The sequence below is a fragment of the Humulus lupulus genome, chromosome 1, assembly GCF_963169125.1.
Source record: "Humulus lupulus chromosome 1, drHumLupu1.1, whole genome shotgun sequence".
Taxonomy (NCBI): Eukaryota; Viridiplantae; Streptophyta; class Magnoliopsida; order Rosales; family Cannabaceae; genus Humulus; species Humulus lupulus.
The window spans coordinates 214,297,684-214,321,908 of NC_084793.1; positions in this window are offsets into that span (position 1 = coordinate 214,297,684).

A 24,225-nucleotide genomic window follows, 5' to 3' on the forward strand; every position below is an offset into this window, starting at 1 on the left:
GCAAATGGTATTTTTAATATGGTATGAGTGTTTATTTTAATAATTATGTTTTTTTTTTATTTTGATTAAGAACAATATTGAATTTAATTTATTTGTGATTTTTAAAGAAATTAAATGGTGGCTGAAAGTTTAGTTTAAAAAGTTTAAAATAATTATTTAATTGTCACTTATGAATTTATGTTACTTAAAATTAAGCCTTAAAATAATTCAAGTAAAAATATATTTTTCCACACTTAAAATTATTATTTTTCTCACATCAAATATGAAACTCCATTAACTTAAATTAAATTGTTATTTTCTAAGGAGACATGATAATCATAGGTATTTTCTTTTTAAAATAATTTCCAATGCCTTTGCTTTTCTTTGTAATTAAAAATAATAAATGAGTCTTTTATATATTCTTAATGGCTAAATAAAATTGTTTTTATGAAAGAAAAAAAAAAGAATGTCTTGGGAGATTTAATCAACTTAGTAATTTTAAGAAGATAAACAATAGTAAACAAAACATGCTACAAGTCTATTATTTTAAAACGATAGAAGTAGACACATGGAATTATCTTTTTTAACGCCACATTTACGCAACATTCCCACGTATGCATGGTACATGCAAATTCACTTTTACGTCCAATATACTGTCTATTATGCAACCATGTAGTTTTTATAGAAAGATCATAGATGCTATATAGGTAGAATGAGGATTATTCTTTTTATGACCTTATGTGTAATTAAGCATGTGTGTATGTTGTGTGTAACTCCTACCATGTGTGCATGGCCCATGCACAAATGAGTTATATGAGAGGGCAAAATAGTAATTATATGAAGCGAAGAAATGTCGCTTTGATTATGGTATAGGCTCGTTGAGAAGTTGTGGTTTTACTTAGCTTGGACTTGAGGTAAGGAAGTTAGATAGAATTTATGAATGGTAAGACTGTTGTGTGAGTGAAATGTTATGAATTTTGAATGCCATAATGTGATGATATGTTGGCTTGTATGAATATTGTATGATATGAATGGATGTAGCGTGATGAACGCGACACATCAAAATGAATTGCTAAGGATAAAGAAGACGTAACCTGAGTTACTAAGGATATGAAGACGTAACTCCATGGGCGGACGCGCCGAGGTTATTCAAGGACCAAACACTCTTGTTTACCTCAAAGGGTGGCATGGACAAGTTAGCGGGCCATGTTCACAAGAAATTGTTTATGAATGTGTTACGATGTCTGGTGATGTTTATGATTATGTTATGATGTTTGGTGATGTTTATGATTTTGTTATGATGTTATTATGTTTATGATTTTGTTATTATGTTATGATGTTTATGATATGACAGTGGCATTATGTTTATGTTTATGATATTGATGCCAATTTTATGATGATGCTATGATGTATAAAGATGAATGTTAGTGTTTGTAAATTGTTGTATCTTACTTGCTTGTTGTTTGTACTTCCTTACTGGGCTTTTAGCTCAGCCCTTACTTTCCCTTCTAGGTAGCAAATAGGTTTTCTCTGTGGCACACGTGGTGATGTGGGGAGTTCTATCGTCCTGGTGTGTATGGCGTGGGGGTATCCTATGGACGAAAAATGATCAATTAAAAACGCCATTTTGAATAATGTTATGTTTTATGAGACTTTTTTTTTTTAAACTTATCAGTGGGACTTGAATTATTGGTTGTTTTAGACTTTGCATAAAAACTGATATTTTCTTTTAAAACTATTGGGCCCAACTTGCATGTTTTTAAGCAAGACCCCACTAAAACCTTTATAATAAGTGGATTTTCTTTTATAGACCAATGAAAATGTGAATGTTTTATTAAGTACTAGTCTAGGGCATTTTACAATGATCAGGCTGTCATATTTATTATCCAAGATAGTAGGACATATTTATTTTGTGATCAAATCATATTCCAATATAAATGGGAATTATTTGTATTTAATGTAGACATTATGTAAATGTGTGATTGACTCACGCGGTTACCCAAACTTGTCCATGGAATTCCCCTATAAATACTGGGAATATTGGACAGGAAAGGGGGGATGATTCTGTAATACCGAATCTCTGCCAAAATAGAGAGAGAAATAACAATAATATTGACTCGTGGACTTGATGGTTTTTACCCCCTGAACCACGTAAAATTTCTGTGTTCTTGAGTGAATTCTGGTTATTTTTCATTACAGTTTACTATAAAGTACTAATCTGCCTTATTATTTCTTAATACACTGTTGGCGAAAAATCGCGTCAATAGTAACTGTTTTAATCTACGATGGGATCCCATGTATTGTAGTCAAACCTTTTTTAATGAAATTGTTGTCTTTAGATCAAAATTTTTAGTACCTAAACCTGTGGTTAGTTTTAATTACATGATTTAAACTCAAATGGCTTGTTTAGCGAGTTAAGCACTATTTAAACTATACAGTGTAACGGGCCTTGATTAGGAGGACGCTGCACTGAGAGTTGTTTCTGTCTATCCCCCTTGACACAAAAGACTAAAATTCCCCTAACATTTACTTATTTCTTTAATGCCCCCAAAGGCATCATCGTCATTTGCCACATTTTCCTGCTAAACCTCAAATTCCACTTAAGATTCCCAATTAATCCCACTAATCTTCCAAACTCTAATATTTCCCCCCCAATAATAATTCATATTCTAATATCCCCGGTAACTCACCAAATTACTAAAACACCCATAGGCTCACCCTGAGCCAGATATTATTCCCCGATGTGACTTTTCCGCCAAATTGCTCACTAGGATCGTCTCGTGCCACACATCTCAAATATATCCACATAGTAATGTGGTCTCACTCACAAAACTAATATAATTTACATTTCAACAGGTCAAAATTACAAAAATTCCCTTTTTAACTTAAATGGGCCCCCAATCACATTTAAGGCGCATAAGCATGCACAAATAGTCATATTATCATACAACTCATATATTTCACATAATCACACATATAATCAATTAGATTCACATATTAATCCATTTATGCCCTCCCGGCATGCTATTCAAGGCACTTAGCTTTATTAGCAAATTTGGGACGTTACAGGTCGAGTTTGTTCCACTTCATCGACTAACATTTGTTAAATCTGGGTCAATAGAATAATCATTTCCCTAGTGATCACATGTGTACATCTGATAACAGGTAATGGGAAAGTGATTTATTCGACCAGCTTATGTGTGTGCCTAGTAAACGTGAGCTACTCAATAAACACAATTATGCGCTCGAGCAAAAGCTAGGTTGGAACCAAAGGGCAATTAAAAAAAATTTCACGAAATGTTTTCACTTACCTTTTGGCGGGAAAATTCCCACCTTTTTTTTTTTCCAGAAAACAACAAGCACTATCTGCTATATATCAAAACAATCAAGTACATCCCGAAGCCTAAATCATTTTCCTACTTCCCAAACATATATTTTCCCATAAAATCGTTGGTTTTAACAAGAAAAAAACCAAAGTTTTCACGTGAAGATTAAGAACATAAAAACACAGAAGTGTAAAATCTCAAAAAATGCATGAAAAATATGGTAGCGAGTGACAAGAAATCATGCAAATACAAATAAAAGTTCAAGAAACTTACTGCTATAGTGTAACATCCTGAATTTACTATTAAGGCTGAGTGCCTTGATTACTATGCCGAGAGGGCATAATTGGATTTATATGTGGCACTAATCGAATAAATATGTGACTATGTGGCATACATGATTTATATGGTAATATGGATATAAATGCATGTTTATGTGTATTAACTATGCATGGGGGCTCGTTCTTGTTAATAAGGGAATCTTTGTAATTTTGGTTTGTTGAGGGCATAAATGTGATTATATGTGTTAAATGATTGGGACCACATTATTATGTGGATATATTTGTAGTATTCGGCTCAAGGTAATCCTGATGAGCGAATTAGCGGAATAGTCACAACGGGGTCTAATACCCTGCTTGGGGTGAGCCTAGGGGTATTTTGGGGACTTAGTGCGTATTTGGGATTTATTTCTTAACGAAAAATTATTTGGTGATTAGCTGGGCATGTCGGGATTAATTGGAAACTTAGGACTACTCGAGGAATTAGCGGGGAATGGGGCTAATGACCGTTTTGCCCTTGAGGGCATTGTAAGGAGAGGTTTTGACTTAGGGGCACTTTAGACTTTTTGTTGATGTTAGAAGATAGACTTAGGTGAGTTGAGAAACAACCAGAAGAGAAAAGAAGAGTATAATTCTCTCAGCCTTATCTCTCTCTTTCTCACACGTTCCTCTGTCCCCCTCTCCCTTAGGCACACTTAACTACTTCATTGTTGAATTTCTAGAGGAAAAAGAGCTTGGGGATTTAAGGGAAATGAAGTTTGAAGGTGATTAACATCAGCTGAGGATTTAAATTGTCATTAAGGTAAGGTCTAAGTCTTGATTTTATGATGGAATTTTGCTATTAAGATAGGTTTTTGGCTGGGTTTTAATGGTACCTTTAGTTGCTAATTGGAGTGAGATTTGTGGTTTATTTTTGGTAATTATAATGCCTAGGTTGTGTTATTGAGAGTTCTAGACTCAACTCTGGCTTTGGTACATATTTAAGTTGAATTCTGGGAACTTTGGTTTGGAGGAAAACGCAGGAGGGAGCTGAGAATTCTTGGTTCGCGGGGTCACACCGCGACCCTGTTCTTGGGCGTCGCGGCCTGCATGAACCCAGAAGCCCTAAGAGCTCCCTGTTTCTGTAGGTGCGCTGCGACCCTAAGAGCCAAGTCGCGGCGTGTGTCGTTGGGGATTTAGGGCTGGGAGCCTCTAGCTAGGGGGCGCTCTGTGACCCTCAGGGCCAGGTCACGGCCCGCATAAGCAGACTTAGCCAAAATAGTTTTTTTAGCTCAGGAACTAAAACCTAAGCGCTTGGGACGAATTCTACTACCCGTTTTAGTAAAATTCAAGGTTCCAGAGGCTAGTATGCTATTATGGGGATTTTAATTTGGTTTAAGTTTGTATGGTTATCCATTATTTCTTTGTGACTAGGATTACCGCTAAGGCTTGGGGTTGAAGATCGTGTTGGGGACTGTCTCACACTTGCAGCTCGGGACTCGAGGTAAGAAAACTGCACCCGAGTTGTGGATGGGGCTTAGACCCTTGTTAATGAATATATTATGATTGTGAATATATCTGTATCTGAGAATATCTGGATAGGCATGCTTGTATATGCTGCCTTCGATTGCTTGTTGTGCAATGTGTATTTGTGATTATATCTGTTTTAAAGGCCGACCTAAGGGGGCCGGGGGCTGATAGCAAGCGTGCGGAATGCAGGCAAGCCTAACCGGGGGCTAATAGCAAGTGTGTAGAATGCAGCCCGACCTAAGCATGTCGGGGTCGGCTATAAGACCAGAGGACTCGGCCTAAGGGCACCAGGCCTGAACATTATACAATAAACAGAAGTGTTGTTTGCACTTAACTAATTGTATTGTTTGATGAGCTTGGTTTATGCGTTTGATTGGGCTGAATATTACTATTGAAATTGTTGCTTATATCCTGACGTTGATTGAATTTATTGATTTAAGTTTACTGCTTTTATACTGTTGCCTAGTTGTGCATGCTGATTTAAGTTTTCTTGCCGAGCCTTGGCTCACGGATGCTATGTGGTGCAGGTAAGGGAAGGGGAAAGCCAGACCAGCCATGAGTTGGAGAGCTTCAGGGGCAGTGTGTACATATGCAGCCTACTCGACCGCCACGGCTGGGGTAGCCTGGGAGGAACTAGGGTTGAATCTTGTTTTGCTGCTTAGGATGACTAATTTGTATTTTATTTGTCTTTTATCAGTTTGTAACCGATTTTTGGGATCTCGTGTATAAACTTAATATTTTATTGAAAAATAATCACTTTGTTGACAAAACTTTTTAATATCTGACCTTGACTTAGTCTTTAATTACACATTTAAATTCAAATGAATCATTTAGCGAGTTAAGCACTCTTTTAAACACATAGTGTAGCGGTCTTGGTTAACTAGGGTGTTACATATAGAGATTTTGAGAAATGATTTGGGAAGAGTTTAAGGTCAGGAGGATAAAATGGAGATTTGGGTTTGAGAAAATTTCAGAGAGAAATTTTTTGAGAAATTTAAAAGTGTAAAAAATGAGAAGAGAAGGTGAAGGCCTATTTATAGGCAACAGATCATGTGTGAGAAAATGACGACATCCTAGAAATTTCATCATGACTTTTTGGGTTGAAGTGATGTCACACGCATGGGTTGGTGAAAAGTTGCCTCTTTTTCGCTGAAAAGGTACATTGATGGCTGTGAAGAGAAGCGTGTTAGCCGCCTAAGAAACCCAAAAGCTATCAATTATGCAATCGAGAAGATGTGATCATTGCTTACAAAAGGTGATAATGTGAGCTGTGAATATCAGAAGTTTAATAGGTGCTAAACCTGATTAAAGCATACAAGTTAATCCAAAGTTGGTAGCACTTGTATAAACTTGGGGGGCAAATGTTTAACCCAATTTTGGACTCAGTGATGTGGCATTTGGAAAAGGGATACGCGGTATTAAACAACAATGAATTCATAGGACTGGTCGAAAAAGGAGTAGTTTTTCGAAAGAACTACACTTGATCGAAAAAAGCAAGCTGGTGCCAACCCTTGAAGCTGTTCGAAAACATACATGCTCGACATATGAGACGTTTTCACCCGAAGATCTAGATTTCAAGAGATACTACAAAATATCCCAAGATATTTATGTAACTGATATTTCAATTATATTATCTCTGTATTATTTGAATTTGTAGTAAGTTATAACAATCTCACACTACATGTGTAGGGCCTATATTAATTTGTAAGGGTCCCTAGCCCATTAAGAGACTCTATAAATAGAGATCCCTCTCAGTCATTATCTCTAAGCTAAATTTATTCGCGCTTTACATACAAAACCCTACTGAATTGTATTCTCTCTCAGGCTTAAGAACTCAGTTAAACCCTATTTCTTCTTAATCTTCGCTCTGAGACCTTCTTTGATTAATAAAAGTGCAAGTGGACATAGGTCATTAGCAACCCTTGGGGCCAAACCACTATAAAATTTTGTGAGTCGTTTACTTGATTTTTGTTTTTAATAATTATTTTATGTCATTTAAATTGACTCAGTGCCATTGACCAAAACACTAGTCAACAAGTTGTAATTCCAGTTTTTGTGTGTGTGTAACCATATGCTTCGTTTAATCAATGACACAAACAATATCGAAAAAAATATCTAAAGTAAAAAGTCTCAACTCCAAATCCTCACAGGTATTAAAAATATTTTAAAAGAGATTGGGTTACACTCTTGGAGTTGGAGATATATATCAATTAACGCTCGATTAGATAAAGTTTATTTTTAGGACAAGAGTAATTGGTGAAAATGACATCTTTTTTGAAGTCATTTTGCACTCTGGCCTAGTTTTGATATATTTCTTTTGTAAAATGGCCTCTATCTAAAATTTAGACTGGCTGTCTTAAAAATTTCGACTAGCTATATATAGTGTCGGAGGTCATTTTGAAAAAAAATATCAAAACTAGACCAGAGTGCAAAATGACTTCAAAAAATAGACCATTTTTCCAAGGGACCCTTAGGATAAACAATTGAAATAATCATTGATCAATAGAAAGGCTAACCAAAAACATTGGAAATTCAAATGACAAATAAACTTTCAGGATTTCATTACAATACCTAAAGCTGAAAAAACAAATAAATAAACATAAACTTTTTTATGTAATATTTACGAAACAAAATGTAACAAGGTTGTTATTGATTTACTTTTAAATTTAACCTTGCTATGTGACTAGAATTTAGAAATGATGTTCTTTTTTTCTTTATGTATACTTTTTTTGTACATTTTATTTTATTTTTTATTTTTTATTTTTAAACAAGAGACAACATAGATATGCATATGAAATAAATAATGCATCAATGTTTTCTTTTGATTTACTTTGAAATTTAACCAAGCTACATGGATAGAAATGTTGCTATTATTCTTTTCTTTTTTTCTTTCTCTTTTTTTTTTTTTTGAGAGAAGACAAGAGACAACATATATGAATTACAAGAAAATTAAATACAAGGAAAATAAAATTGCATCTACAAGCTATTTTCTAACAAAAAGTATCGCTCTAGTAATTATCATGCATTTAAATTCCAAAAATTTTAATTTTACCAACTTTAAAGATCAATATATGTTCAAAAAGTCATTTTCTCATTTCTCACCACTCACAAAAAAAATGAAAATTTAAACTTAGGATTTTTCTCAATTGAATGTGTTAAAAATTAATCTTACCATATGTTTGGTTCGTGCATAAAATATCTATGGAATTACTTCTTGATAGCTCAGAAATAGTATAAGCTATTTTAACAATAATATTTCGTTATTACTCAAATAATTTTTAGCAAAATTTTGACTCAAAAGTTCAACGAGGTAATAATTTCAAATCCACACACGAATATACTTACTACCCCCAACTTAAATGAGACAATGTTCTCAATGTCTAAATATGTATATGGTAAAAAAACATGAATGAGAACACCAAAACAGTGAGACAATGCAAAAGGATAAATATTGATTCTCTAGAAAAATAAATGATAAAAACAAACTAACATAATGGAATAATAATAAAAAAAACAAAAACAAACTAAAAAATAAAAGAAAGCAATAAAAATAAAACTAGGAGCATTGGAATTTACTAACATGGATAAATAGGATCGTGAAGAAGTATCTCATCTACTTCGTGTGTTTTAAAATCTAAAAATGGTTTTCACCTTTGTCCATTTACTTTAAAAACATTATCGGTTTTAGAATTTTCAATTTCAATAGCTCCATGAGGAAAAACAGTACGAACAGTTAATGGACCAGACCATCTAGAACGTAATTTACCTGAAAATAAATGCAAACTAGAGTTGTACAAATGAACTTTCTGACCTGGAATGAATTATTTTCTTAAGATTCTCTTGTCATGATATAGTTTTGTACACTCTTTATATCTTTTTGCACACGCATAGGCATCATATTCCTCACTTCCTCCAATTCATACAGATGAAGCTTTCTTTGATTACCTGTTTTATCTAGAGTAAAATTCAGTTGTTTAATTGCCTAATAGGCTCTATGCTCTAACTCAACATGCAGATGACTTGTCTTCCGATACACAAGTCTCTAGGATGACATTCCAATTGGAGTTTTGTATGCTGTACGATTTTCCCATCTTTTCTAGTTGGGTTCATTGTTTTTTTCTAAGATGTGCTTAATTTCCCTATTGGATATTTCAACTTGACCACTAGTTTGTGGATGATAGGGTATAGTGACTTTATGTGTAATACCATATTGTTTCATCAAATGCTCAAATGGCTTATTACAAATATTTGTACCTCTATCACTAATGATAGCACAAGGTGTACCAAAACGGGAACAAATACTTTCTTTCAAGAAACGACGCACCACTTTGTGGTCATTTGTGTGACATGCAATAGCTTCAATCCACTTGGACACATAATCAATCCCAACAAGAATATATAGATTACCAAAAGAGTTAGAAAATGGACCCATAAAATCAGTACCCGAAACATCAAATATATCAATAATAAGGATATGGTTTAAAGGCATCATGTTTCTTCTAGATAGACTTCCTAAATTTTGACAACGTTCACATGATTTACAATATGTATATATATCATGAAAAATTATGGGCCAATAAAATCCACATTGTAAATATTTTGCAGCAGTCTTTTTACCACTGAAATGGCCTCCACTAGCTTGATCATGAAAAAAAGATATGAATTTAGATTGATCATAATTCAGAATACATCTACGTACAATCTGATCCGGACTGTAACGTCCCGTAAAATTGCTTAACATAATTTGCAGAAAAACATAACCATTTTCTAAAAATAAGGTAACCGAAAATCCATATAAAAAAAACTTTTCAAAACATGCAAGAGTTCGGAAGTATGGGTATACTTAAAAGTAAATTAGAGTGTCATAATTTTAAAATATTCAACCAACCCAAAATAATTTATTATTTATCATATAGGATCTAGTCCCCAAAACATAAATTCCCAAAAGGTTGGTCCACATGTAAATCCTCACAAATAAACTCCAGCACTCACCGATCCACTTTTCCTTTGATATTACCTACAACATGAAACATCTAGGTAAGCAAAACACTTAGTAAGAACAACTTAACCACATAAACAGAGCAAGAACTTAACTACTGTAACTAGGTAGATAATCAATCAAGAATAGGATCTTGATGAAACCGAACCCTAACATACAATTTAAGAATGTTCGAACGTCCTGGAAAACTTATGGTCATGCCTCATAACCAAAATTTATATCATGAAAGTACACATGCACACAGAAAATCCCAAAGCATACATACAGTCTTAACTGGTAACATACATACTTACTTACTCAGTCGTATCATAACATACATACTTACTTAGTCATTCATAACTTAACATACATACATACTTAGGGTTCCGAAGGAACCTTCAACATAACTTAACATATCTTAGCATAGCTTAACATATCTTAGAATATCTTAACATATCTTACCATAGTGTTGACGAGTGTAAACTAGTTACACTAGTTACCCATACTCCTAGAATAATTCGACATACTTTCTTAGTCATAGAGATTTGATTCTAGAATTAACTTATTTACATGTCATGGAGTTTAACCAGACTCTTTTGTCACAGGTGTTAAGCCAGGCTTCTTACATATTTTGGTGACCAACCGACCTTAGTTACATAGTCATCGGTGGCGAACCAGTTTCTTACTTAGTCCCCCAGTGGCTAGCCGAAGTTCATAGTTGTCACGGTAGCTAGCCGGAATCGGAATCAACTTACTTATGTGTCCCAGAGTTTAACCGGACTCTTATGTCACGGGTGTTAAGCCAGACTTCTTACATATTGCGGTGGCCAACTGACCTTAGCTACATAGTCATCGGTGGCGAATAAGTTTCTTGCTTAGTTCCCTGATGGCTAGCCGGAGTTCATAGTTGTCACAGTAGCTAGTTGGACTGCTTACCTTAGTCATGAGTATGCGAACCCTCTAGGACCATGGTCTTGAGTAAACCTTCTAAGACTAGTTCAAATTATTACCTTATAACTTAGTTATCTAAACTAGTCATTAACGTGTGGTAGCCAAACATAGCGTAAGTTGTCTTACCCAAATTCTTTAGCGCTTGCTTGTGGAAATCTTCTATCCAAAAGCGAGCCTTAATGCTTAGATAACACTATAGTGAAATCACACAGTGACTCCGATTAAACTATGGCATGTTCTAGTTAATATTCCATGATAGCTACATTCAATAAAGTTCTCTTAGAGACTCTATACATACATTTCTCTTACACACTTTACAGTGTATAAGACCAGATTCTGCTTTAAATAAATTTACGTTTTCCTGAGAAAAATTGCCCTTATTGCAACATGCTCTCCGTGCTGTGCATTTTAATATTCTATCTCTAGAAGACTATCTCAATCTTATTATGCGTATTTTGATTACTTATAAAAGAAGTTTTAAACGACTCTTAATCTTAGAAAACCACCCACTTTCTGCTCAAGTACGGAGTTCAACGTTTTCCATTCTTTACCAAAAAATACCGCGTTTCGACCTTTTTCAATTTATTATCTATTAACGATAATACTTTTCGATTTACGGTTTTATAAAACCTAACTCTCATTTTTACCATCTTTAAGTCCATAACCTAGGATCTTTATTACGTCATTTTCGAAAAGAAAGGGCAATTGGACCATGAGTTCAGAAAATGGTAAAAATGAATTCTCAATAACTTGAACTAATTTGGGATTTTTTAGATATCCAAAACTTTAGCTGTTTTTTGAAAACAACTTCATTTCCAATTCCGAACCTAACTTTTTCACTATTCATTTTAACATGATAAAAATTCTGCTTTTAAGCTCATATTCAATGTTAGGTTCTCTAACCACAACCCTTTAAAATCTCGTTCACGTATTATGCATCCTAATGATGAGAACTTGGCGAAATCTCACATAAAAAATTCAATTTAGGTTAGCAGAACTAACCTCCAAAAATTCATTTTTTTTATTAAGGCTTGAAAGTACTATTTTCCCCGTTTTTAGGTAACTTAGAAAAATTACTACTCTTAAACCGTGACATATTTTAATCTAAAATTTTACCAGGGCCTTAATACCTATCTTAAAAAGTTTATCACCAAGTTTCAAAAATTTTGAGATGGAAAAACCCATTAAACAATTTAAATAAATCTGGGCAGTGCCTGCTGCCCCAAGAGTTTTTTCTTCTTCAGATTTTTAGGGTTCTTAGAAAAATTATTTCTCTTACATCATAGCCCAGTTTTTTCTAAAATTTTACGAGGATTTTAATCATATCTAATTTAGTTTCTCTCAAAAGTTCATAATTTTTAGGATAGGAGAACCCATTCAAAAATGTAAGACAATCTGGGCAGTGTTTGCTGCCCAGAAATTTTGTTTTCAGATTATTAGGGAAAACTTTGAAAAACCATTACACTTTAACCATTTTGAATTTTACTCTAAAAAATTTCTGTAATCCTTAAAAAATATTTAAACTAACAGTTTACCAAATTTCATGGCTTTTGGCTAAGTAAAATGTGTTCAATATTCAAAACAATCTGGGTAGTGCATGCTGCCCCGAAATTTTCCAGATTGCATCAAGATGCCAAAACGTTCATAACTTCGGTTTGAAAACACCTTTTTTCGATTTTCAAAAGCCTAAACTCAAGTACTCATCTAGAAATATGCAAATACAAATTATTTCCACAAAAAGAGATAGTAGAGTACGATCTAACCCATTGGAAGTCAGACCACAAAAACATGGCAGCATGTATTTCTACACATTCTAGCAAAAATAAACACAACTAGCAAAACCCTAGCCACATGCAAGCATGCAAATAAAAAATTCAACCAATCTAACCCTCAAGCATAAAATAAACTTCAAAAACCAACAAAACAACCTATACAACAAGATCTAACATCAATAACCAAAAATAACTCAAAACCAACCAAAAATCTACCTTTGATGGTTCTAGCTTGGAGATAAGGTTCCCTTAGCCTTCAAACTTCCTCGTGTTTTATACACTAAAACCAAGCCCCAAGGTTCCACATGCAGATTTTTTTTTTTAAAAAAAAAAAAGAAAAAAGAAATGTTAGGGTAGAAGATGGAGATGAGTGGAAAATTGCCAAAACTCTAAAATCTTTACCTTTGTTCTCACTAAAATGTCAACAAGCTTCAAATCTTTGAGATCCTCCTAGAATCACCACTCTTGAACCCTATAACACAAGATCAAAGCCATGCATGGATATTAGATCATATGCATACAACATAACCCTTAGGGTTTCGGGTTTGAAGAGAAAGAGAGGAGAAAGTGGAGTAGGGTTCGAAACTTACCCTTCCTTAGTGTGCTCTTGAGCTCCTCCCTCCTGCAATGGGGAAATAGTGTCCTTGGCTCATGGAGAGAAAATGGCAGAAAATGGAGAGTCGATGGGGCTAGGGTTCAGTTTTAGGGAAGATGAAATATAAGAGGTGATTTTGTTTTCTTGAGAGAAAAGGAACTTTAAAAAAAATGATTAGTTGTGTAAGAGTGGAATGATTAGGGTTAAGCCAATGAGTGGGTGAGGCTCTTACACTTCCTAGGGTAGGTGTCCTAGGCTCTTGAGAGCCCTAGGCATAGCCTTGACCTCCCCCTTCTCTCTCTCTTGGAAAAGACCTTAATGCCCTTGCTCCTTCTACTCACTTCTAATGCACTCAAGGGCCCTTTGATAATTTCACTCTCCAAATTTAACCATATTTTATCCTATAATTTTTAAATATCTCCAAGCTAAAATGAAATAAATGTGACCAAAATAAATTTGTCACATAACACATAATTTTGGTAATTTACTCAATTGACCAAAATGCCCTTAGAGGCTCGGGCAAGAATTTCCATTCTTAAACCCGGTAGATTGGAATGAAATCATCAATCAAGTTTTCTTAAACCTATTGGCTCGACTATAAATTCCCAGTGCCAGAAAAAGTTAATATTTTTATGCCATAGTATTTCTTATTTAATTTATTCGAGATTTTTACCTGATTAGGGTTTTTGACCCTGTCCACAACCAAAGGCTCGGTTTCTAAAAAAAAATGTACTTCCACAACATGGCTAGCATTCAAACATCACAACTTCTTGTAACATAAAATGTTCCCCTGAGATACTACATAACACAGGGAAATAAAATACCGGAACTAGGGTTTACTCGGTGCCCTAAATGCGGGGTGTTACAAGGACAATATTTAAACAAGTATGGATCTTCCCAAATAAAAAAAAATTCACCTCATAATAAAATTTTGATTTATCTTGTTTGGGCTAATGAGATGGTACTTCACCAGTAACTACATAATTAACAATATCAGCACACCAATGCAGAGAAGAAACATACATTAAATGTTCATAAAGAAAATTTTCTATGATAGGGGTAGACTCTTTTATAATTTACCTAGACAAGTGATCAACTACAACATTTTCAGACCCTATTTTATCAAGAATTTCTATATCAAACTCTTGTAAAAGAAGTTTCCAGTGAATTAAATGAGCTTTTGCATCTTTCTTTGGCAAGAGATATCTTAATGTCGCATGATCAGAATAAACAATTATTTTAGATCCTAACAGATAAGATCTAAACTTTTATAAGGAAAATACTACAACAAGAAATTCTTTCTCAATTGTAGAATAATTTAATTGGGCATCATTCAGAGTTTTGCTAGAGTAGGAGATTACATGAGGTATTTTATCAACTCTTTGCCCTAAGACAGCTCCAATAGTATAATCAGAAGCATCACACCTTATTTCAAAAGAAATGTTCCAATTAGAAGGTCGAATAATGGATGCAACATTCAAAAGTGTTTTCAATTCTTCAAAAGAAATATGAAAATCATGATTGAAAACAAAAGCATTATCTTTTCCAAGTAAATGACACAAGGAACGAGAAATTTTGTTAAAGTCTTTTATAAATCTCCGGTAAAAACCAACATGCCTAAGAATGATCTAATTTCTTTCACAGTCTTTGTAACGCCCTGGTTACCTCAGAATAGTTACGGTGAACGGTGAACTGGAAATTTGACCCGCTACCCGAGTCCTTTGGTTAAAAACATGATCTAAGTGTTAGTATCAGGTTAAGGTGAAAAACCAACAAAAAGGAAAGGGTACACTTCATTAAGTAAACAAACTGCTCATGAGCCTTTCAAAATGTTTACAAGTAGTTCGTAATACAAAAGAGTCGCTACAGTTCCAAATTTACAATCCCCGCCGGCCTAAGCGGCAAAAATAGGGTAAACCCCTAGTCCCTCTGAGAACTCCTTGACCGTGGCGGTCAAGCGGCCCTGTATGTACACAGCATCGCCCAAGCTCTCCACTCAGGGCTGGTTAAGCTTTTCCTTCCCTTTACCTGCACCACATAGCATCCATGAGCCAAGGCCCAGCAAGGAAACACAATAAGACATGATATAATATCAACAACGATCATAATAACCCTTCAGGATTCTCAGTCCAAACAAATAGATGACAATAGCCAAAAGCCACGATAATGAGCATCGCTCCCTCTAGCCATGTGACGATAGGGTCACCAGGGCTTAACGGTTAAGTGATTCTTTCATATGTTCGACCAGGACAGGTGCATGGTGATTAGTCACCAACATAACCTTCCTCACGACTCTAGAGTCGAAGCTATGGACAACGTCCCTTAGCCACGTGACTAACGGTCACCGGGGTCATATACCTTGGCTATAGACATCTGGTCGTAGACCAGGCAAGCGCTTATAAGTTCTTCGACCTTAGGGCCGGTCCCGCATTAATGCCATAGAGCCATTCAATGCGTGATCATCGACTTTAGAGTCGGTCCCTGACTAGTCAGTGTCATAAACAGGTAATCAGCGTTCATTAGCATTTAATATGCAATCCACGTCCACATATATCAACCAACATGCATCAATATCAAACCATGCATGTCATATACCTATACAGGGTGCAGTTGTACTCATACACCGTTTTCTTACCTTAGGTTCGAGTGAGAAGTATGATAAAGACGACCCCTGAGAACGATCGATCTTTTAGTTCCTTAGCGGTTACCTAATCACAACCAATTATAACCTCCATTAATGAGAATCCATAATAATAGGGTCTTAACCTAAGCACCACCCTCGGGACCTCGAAACATGCCCACACGGTGAGTAGATTCGATCCCGGGCCTTAAGGATTGAAACCCCAAGTCAAAAACCCTTAAAAACACTCAAAACGGGACTTAGAAGGAACAGGGTAGCGCTACAACGCTCAACCCCTAGCGCCACAGCGCTATACTCAGAACCTCCCAAGCGCCAGAAAGCCTCCTGAGGAGCGCTATAGCGCCCTAGGGTGGGCGCTGTAGCGCTACCTCCAGACCCAAACACCCCTGAACCGACCTTCTTCAACTCCTTCGATTCTAACTCGATTTCCAAGCTTCCAAATCCTATTCTTGATGCCAAAAGAACCCAAAAACCATTCTAACACACCCCAAACATCACAAGCATGGGAACCCTAGCCAAAACTCCCAACAAAACCATGAATTCACCCTAGAAATCTCAGCTGCAAAATAAAACCAGAACAGGGCAAACCAGAGAAAACCATGGTTATAAACTTACCCAAAGCTTGGCTTATGATGGTCTTCAATGGTGGAACACACTCCCAAACTCCCAAGGCTTGCTTCCCAAGCTTAAATCCTCAAAATTGGTTCGGAAACCATAAAGAAAAATGAAGAAAAGAAGGTACGGGAGAACTCTTTTGCATACTCTGTTTTTCCACTACTTTCTTCAGCCATCAAGAGTTATATCTATCCTAGGGGTGAAATTTCCATTTTACCCCTAGGTCAATTAATACTTTCTAAAGGCTCCCAAGGGCATATTTGGTACTTCCTTCCTATCTCGTCAATCATAATTAACGCTCTCCAATTCTCGCTATCCTCAATAATCTCAAACGCCAATAAATCACAACCCGTTACCCTATATCTCCCGGTAACGCTCTAATCATCAAAATCAACCCGAGACTCAACCCAAGTCCCGACACTTAATCCCGTTATGACTAAACCGCTACTTTAATATTCTACGATCGTTTCATGTCGAATAGCTCGAACAAACCCACATCATAATGTGGTCTCAACATATATATCATCTACATGCATACAATTAACATTATATTATAATATAATTCTCATAAGCATGCATAAACACATTTAACGGCATAATTAAACAATTATGGCCCTCCCGGCCTACAAATCCAGCCGTTAACCATAATAGGGAATCCGGGGCATTACAGTCTTAGGTGGGGGGAGTTTTGAAATAAGATCACCTTTATCTTTGTCAACTTCGATTCCCTTAGATGAAATCACATGCCCTAAGACAATTCACTTTTTTTTTACCATAAAATGACATTTTTCTCAATTAAGCACAACATATCTTTCTTTACAACGAATTAGGACAAGAGAAATTTGGTACAAACATTCATCAAATGAAGATTCAAAAATAGAAAAATCATCCATAAATACCTCTAGAAAATGTTCAACCGTATCAGAAAATATAGAGACCATACACCTTTGAAAAGTTGCAGGTGCATTGCATAGCCCAAAAGGCATGCGACAATAAGCAAAGGTTCCAAATGGGCATGTAAAAGTGGCTTTTCTTGGTCCTCGGGTGCAATAGGGATTTTGTTGTATCCAGAATAACCATCATGAACAGTAGTAGGCACAACCAACTAATCTTTCAAGCATTTGCTCAATGAAGGGCAAAGGGAAATGGTCTTTCCTAGTGAGGGTATTCAATTTTATGTAGTCAATGCACACTCGCCATCCTATTTGGATCTTGGTGGGAATTAATTCATTGTTTTCATTTTTGACCACATTAATACCAGACTTCTTAGGAACAACGTAGATAGGACTAACCCATAAACTATCAGAAATACGATATATAATACCTACATCTAATAATTTAAGTACCTCATCTCTAACCACTTCTTTCATATTAGGATTCATTCTTCTTTGACACTCAAGGGTTGGATTTACAATTTCCTCCAGATGGATTCTATGCATGCATATATATAGACTAATTCCCTTAACATCTCCAATTGTCCATCCTATAACTTCTCTATGATTCTTTAGAACTTCTATCAATTTTTCTTACTGTCCTTTATCTAAAGTAGATGCTATGATAACAGGAAAGGTTTCAGATTCTCCTAAGAATACATATTTCAAATCTTCAGGTAAAACCTTAAGATCTAATTTTGGTGGGTCAAAAAAGTGAATGCACAAATTATAATGGAAGAAAAGGTTCAGCTGGTTCAATTTTTTCTTTCCATTTTTTTGTGTCCATTAAAGGTGATGACTCTAACAAATAATTTACACTATCAACAGAACTATCAACATCCAAATTCATGCCAAAATGATTAACACAATTTTTAAAAGAATTATCTTTGCTCAGAAAGAAATAATGTGTTTCAGACTCAATGAGATTCACCTCATATAGATCATCCCATTCAATAAATTTATTAGCAACATTAAAAACATTCAATTCAATAGTCATATTTTCAAATGATAATTTATGAACACCATTACGACAGTTAAAGATTTCCTTAGATGTTGCTAAAAAAGGTCTACCCAAAATGATAGGGATTTGAACATTCATGTTATCAACAACATGAGTATAAGGAACAATGAAATCAACAGAAAAATAAAACTTATCTACTTTTATTAACACATCTTCTATAATACCTTTAGGAATTTTCACAGAATCATCAACTAACTAAAGAGTCATGGATGTTGGTTTCAGTTCTCCAAGACCAAGTTTCTTATAAACAGAGTAAGGCAATAAATTCACACTAGCTCTTAAATCAAGTAAAGCTTTATTAATGGCATGATCTTCAATAATACATGGAATTGTGGGACACCCAGGATCTTCATGTTTAACAAGACTTTTATATTGAATTATAGAGCTGACTTGTTCCGTTAAAAATGCCTTTTTTGGAACATTGGTGTTTCTTTTCGTAGTACAAAGATCTTAAAAAAATTTAGTGTATGCATATATTTGTTTAATGGCATCTAAGAATGGAATATTTATACTCATTTGTTTGGATACCTCTAAGATATCACCATATTAACTGCCTCTTTTGATCGAGACTAATCTTTGTGGGAATGGGGCTCTTGGAATGAAAGGAAAAGGTTCACTCTTTTCTTTAACTAATTCTTTAGAATGTGAACTTTCATGATGAATCTTTTCATTTTCTTTCAATGAGTTTCTAGAGATTGAACTATCAGGTTGAGGTACATAATCAGACTTTTCAATAATTTTTCCAGACCTAAGAATAGAAATTTATTTGACTTCTTCATTAGATTTAGATGTACTTACCTCATATTGGCCTTTAGGATTAGGAATGGGTTGACTGGGAAATTTTCATTTTTCCCTTTCAGCTACAACAATCACAAGTTGACTTATTTGTGTCTCAAGTTTTAAACGTGATTGCGAATTTGTTTGCAAATCTTGTTGGGTTGTTTGCATGAACTTTTGTAGGGTATCCTCTAAAAATGGTTTTCTTTGTTGTTGTGGAGGATATGACATATTAGGTTGGGCTTGGCTTTGATTGGGCATGTGAAATTGATGCCTTGGTTCATTAGAGGCTAGTTCTATCTCCATGAAAAGTTTGGATGATTTCTCCAATTTTGATTATAGGTGGGAGAAAATGGGCTATTAGATGGTTTCCTGTAAGCTTGAAGAGCCTTTGCTTCATCAGAGAGTGCTTCTCGATAAATAGGCAATGAAGGACATGATTGGGTATTATGACTTGTACTAAAACATAAATAATAAACTTCATTCCTAGGTGTCATGGGAGCATTTATTGTTTGACTTAATGACATAGCTTCTACCATTCTTGTAAAATTTTCTAAAGATATTTTTATGGCTATGTTATCTTTTACATCCTAAATTCCCCATCTCTTAGGTGCATTTCGATATAGGATCTAGACAATTCCACTATTGTGAATTTACCAATAAAGTTTCAAGAGACTCCCAAGCCTGTTGTCCTTGAAATTGTAAAAAATTTCCTGTATGCATGGATTGAATCATTTGACGGTTTGAAGAAGTTAGACCATCATAAAAACATTTTACTAATCTCCATTTTTCAAATCCATAATGTGTGCATTTTAACAACAAATATTTAAATCTTTCCCAGCACTCGTAAAATTCTTCATTATCTTTAGTGTAAAATTCAAATATTTCTCCTCTAATACTATCAGTTTTGGACATGGAGAAGAATTTGGTCAAAAATTTATTAAATAATTGGTCCAAAGTAGTTATGGTTCCAGCTGGAAGGGAGTTTAACCAGACTTTAGACTTATCTTTTAATGAGAATGGAAAAAGTCTAAGCCTAATTGAATCATCAATTTTTTAAAAAAATTTAAAAGTAGAACAAATTTCTAAGAAATCTTTAATATTCATGTAGGGATCCCTCTCTATCTAACCCATAAAAAGATGGTAACAATTGAATTGTAGAGGGTTTAAACTCAAAATGGGTAGCATTAGTTTCAGAAAAAAACAATGCATGATGGAGGATTAGAAGAAATGGGAGAGAAATACTCAATAAGAGTTTTCTCTTGAGCAATAGGAATTTTTCGATTTTGTTTCATAATGTATAAATTTTCACTTTTAATTTCAATACTAGATAATCTTCTTTTAACAAGACATTTTTTTAGAATTTCTTTACCAACGAATCATACACCAAATATTATAATTTTTCTAAAATTTTTAATTTTTTTTAGGAGGGAGTGCTACTATAATAGAAATTATAATAATATCGTTAAAATAAGCAAAAATCATTAACATTATATTGTATCAACACAAAAATAAAACTTAATTAAGTATACTAGATTTTATCGTCCATCTTAATAATAAGAGAACTTAGAAACCTATAAAAATAAGTAAATAAAAAAATGTCTCCGAGTGCTAACATCGTTTTCTCTGTTTCAAATAATATATTTTTTCTAACCACCTAAGCACCTATTTATATAAGGTAAAATGACTAAAAGTGAAATAAATCTTACTACAAATTACATATAGTAATTTTTGGAATTAAAATATCTTAGATTCAGAGTGAACATGTGGCAGCTTGTCATTGGTTGAAGTGGGCAGCAACTTGACGCATGGCAGCTTGTTATTTGGTTAAGTTGGCAGCAATGGGACATGTGGCAGCTAGAGAGAAGAAGGCAAAAAGCACTTTTGACAGCTGTGTTTTTCGTCCAAGCCGAAGCCAAGTCACGCCAAGGGCGCCTGTCTGAGACACACGGAGCAGGTTGCTCCATGTGGTTCACACGCGCGTGAAGCGCATAGAGGAGAGGGGACAAGCGTGTCTAATGCGGCAGGCTTGTGTAGAAGGTGGCACTTGTCACCTGGGGACAGTTTTGGGTCCTTGGGCCGTGTGGGCCTAGGGAGTTTTGGGCCATTCTCTTCTTTGCAAAAATGTCAATTCTCTTTTTTTTTTTTTTGCCTCAAATTTGCTTCATTCTTTAATTCATTTTCTGTCAGAAATGTTATTTTTTTCTCAAAACAAATATCAAATTAAATCCAAACTAAAATATTGTTAACATAAAAATATATCACAATAATTCTATAAAAATATTATTTAAAATTTAATTTATTTTGATTTTTTAGAACAATAAATATGCATTTTTGAGCATTTATCAACCCATTCCATCCATATGGATTGATGAATAGCACTTCCTACAATACAACATCTCATATGGGGCTACCTTGATCGTTGCCTGGTAACTATTGTTGTAGGAAAACTCAATCAAAGGAAAGTACTTATTCCATGATCCCTCGAAGTCCAATACACATGCTCAAAGTATGTCTTCTAATACCTAGATCGTCCTCTCAGATTGTCCATCTATCTGATGATGAAAAGTAGTACTAAACTTCAGCTTTGTACCCATTGCCTTCTATATGTAACATCCTGCGTTTCACGTACCTTTAAACGACTCGGGTCGGATTTTTCCCCGAGTTAAGAATATTATTTTAAATAATATTATATTTGTTTGGAATTTATTTCCATGAGTTATTGCTAACCAAATTATGAATTTTGTGATTAAAAGTCAAGATAAGACTTTCGGTCTTGGACCGACACAAAAATCCTAATCGGGTAAAAATCTTGGAAAATAAAATGAAAAACTATGGAAAATATATGTTGGGCATAAAATACATTCATGAAAATTAAAGTTTGGTAAAAAATAATAAACAGAAGAGGAAATGGAAATTTTAGGGTGTTTTGTGTTAAAATGCTTAATTTTACCGAATTAGGCAATTTTATTCCATAAATGGACCTTAGGTTAAATTTATTGCGTGATTAATTAAATTAAATGCGAGAGACATTTAATTTAATTATTATATGTTAAGTTTTGTTTTTAAAACTTTATATGAGTGAAAAATGTTATAAAGTCATTTTGGATTTTTTCTTCTTAGGAAATGTTTATTAGCCCTTATATAAAATATATATAGTATAAATGCATAAAAAGAAAAGAGGTAGCTGGTCATGTTAGAGTTTTAAATTGTGTGGACCAAATTAATTAAGTTTTAAATCCCATTTAAATTAGGGTTAATGGCATGAAGATGTTAAAGTTATAAACACTTGAGTGTTTTAGATATTTAAGGTCTAAACTCTTCCAACACCCCCCTCCTCTCATAAATCACTCTCATCTTGTTAAAAATTTATCTCTCAAGTTTTCTCTCCATTTTCAACCATCGAGAACACTAAGAAAGCTTGGAAGCTTAAGCTTTGGTCTAAGAAGATTTTCCCTAAGGTGAAGTTTAAAAAAACTTGACTTTTGTAAAGCTTTTAACCATAGATCTTTCAATAGCTAACTATATATGTTGTTGGGGGAGTTGGTTAAGATTTTGAAAGAGTTTTGAAGGATTCAAAGCTAGTAGAAACATCAAAACCTAAAGCAAGAACAACAAGAGGTAAACAGTTTACTTTTTATGGTTGTTATTGTATGGTATTTATTTTTTTAAGTATTATTTTGTATATTTAATGCTTAAAGTTTCTTATTGGTGATGTAATAAGGCTATGGTAGTTATTTTATAATTTTTATGATGCTTGTGTGTTGATTTTTGAAAATAGGGACCAAAATCCCTAACGGGTTTTGTTGAAAACCCTAAAACAAAAGTTTAGAGCTGTGACTTCCAAGGGATCAAGCATCCAATGTATATTTATTTTGTAAAATTAAATTGTACTGTGATTTTATTGAGATGGAGTACATAAAAGTGAGCTTTTGAAACACTCAAAAACGTTTGGAAATGAGTGAATTATGCTATTTCTAAAATCAACCCAGTTTTTTCTAAAATTTTGTGGACATATTCTTGGCATAACCTAGTATTCCACTATAAAATTTGGTAACTAAATAATGAACAGTTTGAGAGTTATTAAGTGCCAATGTTTGGAAAAAAAAATAAGGACTTGAAAATAATGTCATTTTTACCTCAATGTTTGGAATATATTTTCACCAATAAAAAATGCTCATTTTGACCTAAGATTTTACAAAGACCTAAAAGGCATACGAAATATTGAATTGGAAAATTTTGATAACAATTGGGTAAGTAAATTTCAAGTTATGACCTAACAAAGTATATAGTTAAAAATTGGAAAAAGTGAGGTTTTCACGCTTAGTGTAAAAATGAGATTTTGAAGATAAAAAGTACATTTTTGCATATTAGTGAGAATTATTTTTATTAAAGAATTTTTATTTTGACTTAAAATACCACTTTTAGATTAGTGAGAATTATTTTTATTAAAGAATTTTTATTCTTTCTAAAAATAAAAGATTTAATTTATTATTAAGTTGATAAATTAAAAGAGGGTTTAAAACCCCTATATTTTGATAAAATAATTAAGTAAATGTCAAGATAAGAAATTATTAACGATTTCTCTTAATTAAGTTAAAATTAGTCGATTTTCTTAAAACATTTTTTAGTGATTAAAACTTTAAGAAAAATTAAGATGTTATTTTCTTGAAAAATAATTGAGGAATTTAATTAGTATTTTCTGGATATAATACCGGCTAAAATCTTCTAAATATTTGACCGACTTGTTGAAAGTACGGGTTAATAGCGATACTTTTAAAGAATAAGATTTTAGCGAAATGTGAGAAAATACTATTCCGATACCTGAGCCTAGGTATCAAGACCATAGGATAG